Source organism: Anser brachyrhynchus, assembly GCF_964034855.1.
Source record: "Anser brachyrhynchus genome assembly, chromosome: 30".
NCBI lineage: Eukaryota > Metazoa > Chordata > Aves > Anseriformes > Anatidae > Anser > Anser brachyrhynchus.
The window spans coordinates 228,307-238,360 of NC_137723.1; positions in this window are offsets into that span (position 1 = coordinate 228,307).

Genomic DNA, 10,054 nt, shown 5'->3' on the forward strand with positions numbered 1-10,054 from the left:
ATTCCCCCTTTTTGGAAAAAGAAATATTACAAATATTCTTGCAAGCGTTTCCAATCTCTCCCAGGTCTTCGCAGCGGTTTGTCACAAGCACAGTCCCACTGCGCGAAACAGACCTTCCCCTTAACTAATGGGAAATGTGCAGCACGTGCCCGAGTTCCCCCCGCGTGTGACGGCGCGCTTTGGGCGATTTGCTTGTATTTTCTTTCTTTGTCGGCATTTAGCATGGGCGCTTTGGTAAGTAAAAGAGGTGAGGCTGGTGCAAGGTGGGCGGTTGTGGTGCGTTGGAGCGTTGAGCAATAAGCGAAGCGTGCATGGGTTGTGAAGAGGGCGCGCTGCAAAAGGCCGTGGAGGGGAAGGAAGTTGTGGAAGCGTGTGTTGTTTGGGTGAGGGGTGAGTTTGTGAAAAGGGAGAGGAGGGTGTCGGGGGAGGAAAACGTTACCTCCCTGGCCGGGTCTTGAACCCGGGCCCCCAACCACTGCGTGCGCTGGCCCCTACCCCCTCGGCTATCCAGGGACGCACGGGGGGAGGGGCTGTTTGCGGGCTCTTGGCCGTTGCCAGCCGCCAGCGGCATGGCCAGCAAGTGGCAGCAAGAGACAAGCCCGAGAGCACGCTGCAAAGGAGCCACTTGCTTCTTGCCACTTGGCCCCTTGCCATTCAGCGCCTCACGCAAAGAAACCTTTGCGCAGCACCAAAGCCACAGCTCTCCAATTGCTTTGCCTAGCCCAAACCGCTGCCGCCACGCAGTGCCAGGCAAGCTGCCAAGTGCTTGGCGAGCAGCCTCCAGCCCCTCTGGCTTCCTTCTTCCATGCCCAACTTGCCCTTAGGCACCAGCTCAGCCCGAGGCTCTTGCTCAAGGAAGAGGCTGAAGCCAGCTCTGCTTGGGAAGGATTTCTTCTCTTGGCTTTAGGCACGGACAGATGTGTTTGCATGCCACCTAGTCAGTCGAGGCTCCTGTGGACTTGGAGGACTCGTGCGGGGACTTGTTGAGCTCTTTGTAAATGAGATACCGTAGAAATTGCCACCGTTGTGCATCGATTAGGTTATCTCACCCGTTGATGAGATTATTGCCTTCTTGTCGGCAGAGAAAGGTAGGAAAACTCGAAGCAGTCAGCAAGTCCTAAAGGCTTTTGCATCTCGGTCCACAGCGTCTATGCTCAGTCACGACGCTCAGTGGGATGAAAAGTGCAGGTGAAGGCTCCAGCAAACAGCAGGGATGCGCGATCAGTTGGAGATTTGGCTCAGCTCTGTCGCTGTTCTCCAACAGAGAGGTTTAAAAATCACTCTAAACTGACGGGTCTAAAATAGTACTGCATTGCCTGCACGCTGTTTGCAGATGTGCTGCGGGGTTTGGCGAGGTCATGGCAGCACCATTGAACGAGCTGCTCGTTGTAGTTACCTGCCATCACCCTCCGTGTCCCTTCCCCTGGCGCACGGGTGTTACTATTGCTAATGCACACTACTGCTTTGGCATAGCCAGCTGTTTGAAAGCAGGAGTTAACCAGAAGCCTGCAGCTGGGCTCAGGTAGCCGTGGTTTGATGACTACTTAAGGAGGAGATGAGCCACAGCTAGGCACTGCTTTGTGTTTCTCCACGCTGTATTGTTGGGGATTTAGACCATCTTTCTGCATGTAGGCACGTCCAGTCAGATGGATGAGTGCCATAGCCATCATCGTTAAGTAGTGATTTAAATAAATTGGGCTTGGGTTAAAATGTTCAGACGGACAGCTGGGCCATTGAAGAAAAGAAACTTATTTCATTTTTTTTAAAAAGCTTTGAAGGATAATAGTTTAAAAGGAGCATTTAGGATGAATTTGCCCCCTGGGCTGGTGACAGCGGTGATGTTGAAGGCCAGCAGTCTGCCCCGGGGCTCTCACCTGCAGGAGTTGGTACGCTGGCTGCTGACACTTCTCTTCCAGCTCACGGATCTGCTCGCCCACGGAGGAGATCTCCTCCGAGAGCTTGGCCGTGTTCTCCTCCTGCCTCCTCACGATCTCCTGGTCCAGCTTTGCAAGCTGGCCCAAGAGGAGCTGCTCCTGTCGCTCCACGAACTGGTGCAGCTGCTTGATTTCGGCCACGACCTTCTGCCTCTCCGCTTCTACCCTTTCCTGCAAAAAAATGCACGCAAGGGAGAGGCAGGGAGAAATAGCTTGGGGGAAATTGCAACAGAGCAGATCGAATGTGTTGACTTTAGGTGCAACACAGCCATAAATTCATAAATTCCAGTGAGCATTGCAGAGCAGAGGAATGGGTAATAGTTTAGACTTTTTTTTTCTTTTTTTTCTTTCATTGCCATTTCTAGGCCGAAGGTGCTGGCAGAGAGCATTTGCCATGGACTGTAATCTTTGTACCTAAAATGCTGCAGACCTCTGAACAGCAGGGAAAGATACACACCAACACCAGAAGCAGGTAAGTCAGGGAATATGTATTTTATTGTATATTATGCATCTACGTGTATATGTATACATATATATATTATGTATATCAACTATGTATTTTCTTTTACTTTTATTTTATTTTACTTTATTTTCCTTTACATGATTTTATTTTTATTTTCCTTTACTTGATTTTATTTTTATTTTCGTTTTTTATTTCTATTTTATTTTTTATTTTTATCTTATTTTCTTCTGTATTCCCCCTTTTTGGAAAAAGAAATATTACAAATATTCTTGCAAGCGTTTCCAATCTCTCCCAGGTCTTGCAGCGGTTGTCACAAGCACAGCCCACTGCGCGAAACAGACCTTCCCCTTAACTAATGGGAAATGTGCAGCACGTGCCCGAGTTCCCCCCGCGTGTGACGGCGCGCTTTGGGCGATTTGCTTGTATTTTCTTTCTTTGTCGGCATTTAGCATGGGCGCTTTGGTAAGTAAAAGAGGTGAGGCTGGTGCAAGGTGGGCGGTTGTGGTGCGTGGAGCGTTGAGCAAAAGCGAAGCGTGCGTGGGTTGTGAAGAGGCGCGCTGCAAAAGGCCATGGAGGGGAAGGGAAGTTGTGGAAGCGTGTGTTTTTTGGGTGAGGGGCGAGTTTGGGAAAAGGGAGAGGAGGGTGTCCGGGGAGGAAAAGGTGACCTCCCTGGCCGGGTGTGTAACCCGCGCCGCCGGCTTTGTGCGTGCCGTTTCTTGACCACTCGGCTATCCAGGGAGCACGGGGGGAGGGGCTGTTTGCGGGCTCTTGGCCATTGCCCAGCCCCTTGCTGACTAGCCAGCAAGTGGCAGCAAGAGACAAGCCCGAGAGCACGCTGCAAAGGAGCCACTTGCTTCTTGCCACTTGGCCCCTTGCCATTCAGCGCCTCACGCAAAGAAACCTTTGCGCAGCACCAAAGCCACAGCTCTCCAATTGCTTTGCCTAGCCCAAACCGCTGCCGCCACGCAGTGCCAGGCAAGCTGCCAAGTGCTTGGCGAGCAGCCTCCAGCCCCTCTGGCTTCCTTCTTCCATGCCCAGCTTGCCCTTAGGCACCAGCTCAGCCCGAGGCTCTTGCTCAAGGAGAGGCTGAAGCCAGCTCTGCTTGGGAAGGATTTCTTTCTCTTGGCTTTAGGCACGGAGAGATGTGTTTGCATGCCACCTAGTCAGTCGAGGCTCCTGTGGACTTGGAGGACTCGTGCGGGGACTTGTTGAGCTCTTTGTAAATGAGATACCGTAGAAATTGCCACCGTTGTGCATCGATTAGGTTATCTCACCCGTTGATGAGATTATTGCCTTCTTGTCGGCAGAAAGGTAGGAAAACTCGAAGCAGTCAGCAAGTCCTAAAGGCTTTTGCATCTCGGTCCACGGCGTCTATGCTCAGTCACGACGCTCAGTGGGATGAAAAGTGCAGGTGAAGGCTCCAGCAAACAGCAGGGATGCGCGATCACTTGGAGATTTGGCTCAGCTCTGTCGCTGTTCTCCAACAGAGAGGTTTAAAAATCACTCTAAACTGACGGGTCTAAAATAGTACTGCATTGCCTGCACGCTGTTTGCAGATGTGCTGCGGGGTTTGGCGAGGTCATGGCAGCACCATTGAACGAGCTGCTCGTTGTAGTTACCTGCCATCACCCTCCGTGTCCCTTCTCCTGGGGCACGGGTGTTACTATTGCTAATGCACACTACTGCTTTGGCATAGCCAGCTGTTTGAAAGCAGGAGTTAACCAGAGCCTGCAGCTGGGCTCAGGTAGCCTGGTTTGATGACTACTTAAGGAGGAGATGAGCCACAGCTAGGCACTGCTTTTTGTTTCTCCACGCTGTATTGTTGGGATTTAGACCATCTTTCTGCATGTAGGCACGTCCAGTCAGATGGATGAGTGCCATAGCCATCATCGTTAAGTAGTGATTTAAATAAATTGGGCTTGGGTTAAAATGTTCAGACGGACAGCTGGGCCATTGAAGAAAAGAAACTTATTTCATTTTTTTTAAAAAGCTTTGAAGGATAATAGTTTAAAAGGAGCATTTAGGATGAATTTGCCCCCTGGGCTGGTGACAGCGGTGATGTTGAAGGCCAGCAGTCTGCCCCGGGGCTCTCACCTGCAGGAGTTGGTACGCTGGCTGCTGACACTTCTCTTCCAGCTCACGGATCTGCTCGCCCACGGAGGAGATCTCCTCCGAGAGCTTGGCCGTGTTCTCCTCCTGCCTCCTCACGATCTCCTGGTCCAGCTTTGCAAGCTGGCCCAAGAGGAGCTGCTCCTGTCGCTCCACGAACTGGTGCAGCTGCTTGATTTCGGCCACGACCTTCTGCCTCTCCGCTTCTACCCTTTCCTGCAAAAAATGCACGCAAGGGAGAGGCAGGGAGAAATAGCTTGGGGGAAATTGCAACAGAGCAGATCGAATGTGTTGACTTTAGCTGCAACACAGCCATAAATTCATAAATTCCAGTGAGCATTGCAGAGCAGAGGAATGGGTAATAGTATAGACTTTTTTTTCTTTTTTTTTCTTTCATTGCCATTTCTAGGCCGAAGGTGCTGGCAGAGAGCATTTGCCATGGACTGTAATCTTTGTACCTAAAATGCTGCAGACCTCTGAACAGCAGGGAAAGATACACACCAACACCAGAAGCAGGTAAGTCAGGGAATATGTATTTTATTGTATATTATGCATCTACGTGTATATGTATACATATATATATTATGTATATCAACTATGTATTTTCTTCTACTTTTATTTTATTTTACTTTATTTTACTTTACATGATTTTATTTTTATTTTCCTCTCCTTGATTTTATTTTTATTTTCCTTTACTTGATTTTGTTTTTATTTTCATTTTTTTTCTATTTTATTTTTTATTTTTATCTTATTTTCTTCTGTATTCCCCCTTTTTGGAAAAAGAAATATTACAAATATTCTTGCAAGCGTTTCCAATCTCTCCCAGGTCTTGCAGCGGTTGTCACAAGCACAGCCCACTGCGCGAAACAGACCTTCCCCTTAACTAATGGGAAATGTGCAGCACGTGCCCGAGTTCCCCCCGCGTGTGACGGCGCGCTTTGGGCGATTTGCTTGTATTTTCTTTCTTTGTCGGCATTTAGCATGGGCGCTTTGGTAAGTAAAAGAGGTGAGGCTGGTGCAAGGTGGGCGGTTGTGGTGCGTGGAGCGTTGAGCAAAAGCGAAGCGTGCGTGGGTTGTGAAGAGGCGCGCTGCAAAAGGCCGTGGAGGGGAAGGGAAGTTGTGGAAGCGTGTGTTTTTTGGGTGAGGGGCGAGTTTGGGAAAAGGGAGAGGAGGGTGTCCGGGGAGGAAAACGTTACCTCCCTGGACGGGAATCGAACCCTCGCCGCCGGCTTTGTGCGTGCCGTTTCTTGACCACTCGGCTATCCAGGGAGCACGGGGGGAGGGGCTGTTTGCGGGCTCTTGGCCGTTGCCAGCCGCCAGCGGCATGGCCAGCAAGTGGCAGCAAGAGACAAGCCCGAGAGCACGCTGCAAAGGAGCCACTTGCTTCTTGCCACTTGGCCCCTTGCCATTCAGCGCCTCACGCAAAGAAACCTTTGCGCAGCACCAAAGCCACAGCTCTCCAATTGCTTTGCCTAGCCCAAACCGCTGCCGCCACGCAGTGCCAGGCAAGCTGCCAAGTGCTTGGCGAGCAGCCTCCAGCCCCTCTGGCTTCCTTCTTCCATGCCCAACTTGCCCTTAGGCACCAGCTCAGCCCGAGGCTCTTGCTCAAGGAGAGGCTGAAGCCAGCTCTGCTTGGGAAGGATTTCTTTCTCTTGGCTTTAGGCACGGACAGATGTGTTTGCATGCCACCTAGTCAGTCGAGGCTCCTGTGGACTTGGAGGACTCGTGCGGGGACTTGTTGAGCTCTTTGTAAATGAGATACCGTAGAAATTGCCACCGTTGTGCATCGATTAGGTTATCTCACCCGTTGATGAGATTATTGCCTTCTTGTCGGCAGAAAGGTAGGAAAACTCGAAGCAGTCAGCAAGTCCTAAAGGCTTTTGCATCTCGGTCCACGGCGTCTATGCTCAGTCACGACGCTCAGTGGGATGAAAAGTGCAGGTGAAGGCTCCAGCAAACAGCAGGGATGCGCGATCAGTTGAAGATTTGGCTCAGCTCTGTCGCTGTTCTCCACCAGAGAGGTTTAAAAATCACTCTAAACTGACGGGTCTAAAATAGTACTGCATTGCCTGCACGCTGTTTGCAGATGTGCTGCGGGGTTTGGCGAGGTCATGGCAGCACCATTGAACGAGCTGCTCGTTGTAGTTACCTGCCATCACCCTCCGTGTCCCTTCTCCTGGGGCACGGGTGTTACTATTGCTAATGCACACTACTGCTTTGGCATAGCCAGCTGTTTGAAAGCAGGAGTTAACCAGAGCCTGCAGCTGGGCTCAGGTAGCCTGGTTTGATGACTACTTAAGGAGGAGATGAGCCACAGCTAGGCACTGCTTTTTGTTTCTCCACGCTGTATTGTTGGGATTTAGACCATCTTTCTGCATGTAGGCACGTCCAGTCAGATGGATGAGTGCCATAGCCATCATCGTTAAGTAGTGATTTAAATAAATTGGGCTTGGGTTAAAATGTTCAGACGGACAGCTGGGCCATTGAAGAAAAGAAACTTATTTCATTTTTTTTAAAAAGCTTTGAAGGATAATAGTTTAAAAGGAGCATTTAGGATGAATTTGCCCCCTGGGCTGGTGACAGCGGTGATGTTGAAGGCCAGCAGTCTGCCCCGGGGCTCTCACCTGCAGGAGTTGGTACGCTGGCTGCTGACACTTCTCTTCCAGCTCACGGATCTGCTCGCCCACGGAGGAGATCTCCTCCGAGAGCTTGGCCGTGTTCTCCTCCTGCCTCCTCACGATCTCCTGGTCCAGCTTTGCAAGCTGGCCCAAGAGGAGCTGCTCCTGTCGCTCCACGAACTGGTGCAGCTGCTTGATTTCGGCCACGACCTTCTGCCTCTGCGCTTCTACCCTTTCCTGCAAAAAATGCACGCAAGGGAGAGGCAGGGAGAAATAGCTTGGGGGAAATTGCAACAGAGCAGATCGAATGTGTTGACTTTAGGTGCAACACAGCCATAAATTCATAAATTCCAGTGAGCATTGCAGAGCAGAGGAATGGGTAATAGTTTAGACTTTTTTTTTCTTTTTTTTCTTTCATTGCCATTTCTAGGCCGAAGGTGCTGGCAGAGAGCATTTGCCATGGACTGTAATCTTTGTACCTAAAATGCTGCAGACCTCTGAACAGCAGGGAAAGATACACACCAACACCAGAAGCAGGTAAGTCAGGGAATATGTATTTTATTGTATATTATGCATCTACGTGTATATGTATACATATATATATTATGTATATCAACTATGTATTTTCTTCTACTTTTATTTTATTTTACTTTATTTTACTTTACATGATTTTATTTTTATTTTCCTTTACTTGATTTTATTTTTATTTTCCTTTACTTGATTTTGTTTTTATTTTCATTTTTTTTCTATTTTATTTTTTATTTTTATCTTATTTTCTTCTGTATTCCCCCTTTTTGGAAAAAGAAATATTACAAATATTCTTGCAAGCGTTTCCAATCTCTCCCAGGTCTTGCAGCGGTTGTCACAAGCACAGCCCACTGCGCGAAACAGACCTTCCCGTTAACTAATGGGAAATGTGCAGCACGTGCCCGAGTTCCCCCCGCGTGTGACGGCACGCTTTGGGCGATTTGCTTGTATTTTCTTTCTTTGTCGGCATTTAGCATGGGCGCTTTGGTAAGTAAAAGAGGTGAGGCTGGTGCAAGGTGGGCGGTTGTGGTGCGTGGAGCGTTGAGCAAAAGCGAAGCGTGCGTGGGTTGTGAAGAGGCGCGCTGCAAAAGGCCGTGGAGGGGAAGGGAAGTTGTGGAAGCGTGTGTTTTTTGGGTGAGGGGCGAGTTTGGGAAAAAAGGGAGAGGAGGGTGTCGGGGGAGGAAAACGTTACCTCCCTGGCCGGGTCTTGAACCCGGGCCTCTTCGTTGAGAGCGCTGCATCCTAACCCCTTGGCTATCCAGGGAGCACGGGGGGAGGGGCTGTTTGCGGGCTCTTGGCCGTTGCCAGCCGCCAGCGGCATGGCCAGCAAGTGGCAGCAAGAGACAAGCCCGAGAGCACGCTGCAAAGGAGCCACTTGCTTCTTGCCACTTGGCCCCTTGCCATTCAGCGCCTCACGCAAAGAAACCTTTGCGCAGCACCAAAGCCACAGCTCTCCAATTGCTTTGCCTAGCCCAAACCGCTGCCGCCACGCAGTGCCAGGCAAGCTGCCAAGTGCTTGGCGAGCAGCCTCCAGCCCCTCTGGCTTCCTTCTTCCATGCCCAACTTGCCCTTAGGCACCAGCTCAGCCCGAGGCTCTTGCTCAAGGAGAGGCTGAAGCCAGCTCTGCTTGGGAAGGATTTCTTTCTCTTGGCTTTAGGCACGGACAGATGTGTTTGCATGCCACCTAGTCAGTCGAGGCTCCTGTGGACTTGGAGGACTCGTGCGGGGACTTGTTGAGCTCTTTGTAAATGAGATACCGTAGAAATTGCCACCGTTGTGCATCGATTAGGTTATCTCACCCGTTGATGAGATTATTGCCTTCTTGTCGGCAGAAAGGTAGGAAAACTCGAAGCAGTCAGCAAGTCCTAAAGGCTTTTGCATCTCGGTCCACGGCGTCTATGCTCAGTCACGACGCTCAGTGGGATGAAAAGTGCAGGTGAAGGCTCCAGCAAACAGCAGGGATGCGCGATCAGTTGGAGATTTGGCTCAGCTCTGTCGCTGTTCTCCAACAGAGAGGTTTAAAAATCACTCTAAACTGACGGGTCTAAAATAGTACTGCATTGCCTGCACGCTGTTTGCAGATGTGCTGCGGGGTTTGGCGAGGTCATGGCAGCACCATTGAACGAGCTGCTCGTTGTAGTTACCTGCCATCACCCTCCGTGTCCCTTCTCCTGGGGCACGGGTGTTACTATTGCTAATGCACACTACTGCTTTGGCATAGCCAGCTGTTTGAAAGCAGGAGTTAACCAGAGCCTGCAGCTGGGCTCAGGTAGCCTGGTTTGATGACTACTTAAGGAGGAGATGAGCCACAGCTAGGCACTGCTTTTTGTTTCTCCACGCTGTATTGTTGGGATTTAGACCATCTTTCTGCATGTAGGCACGTCCAGTCAGATGGATGAGTGCCATAGCCATCATCGTTAAGTAGTGATTTAAATAAATTGGGCTTGGGTTAAAATGTTCAGACGGACAGCTGGGCCATTGAAGAAAAGAAACTTATTTCATTTTTTTTAAAAAGCTTTGAAGGATAATAGTTTAAAAGGAGCATTTAGGATGAATTTGCCCCCTGGGCTGGTGACAGCGGTGATGTTGAAGGCCAGCAGTCTGCCCCGGGGCTCTCACCTGCAGGAGTTGGTACGCTGGCTGCTGACACTTCTCTTCCAGCTCACGGATCTGCTCGCCCACGGAGGAGATCTCCTCCGAGAGCTTGGCCGTGTTCTCCTCCTGCCTCCTCACGATCTCCTGGTCCAGCTTTGCAAGCTGGCCCAAGAGGAGCTGCTCCTGTCGCTCCACGAACTGGTGCAGCTGCTTGATTTCGGCCACGACCTTCTGCCTCTCCGCTTCTACCCTTTCCTGCAAAAAATGCACGCAAGGGAGAGGCAGGGAGAAATAGCTTGGGGGAAATT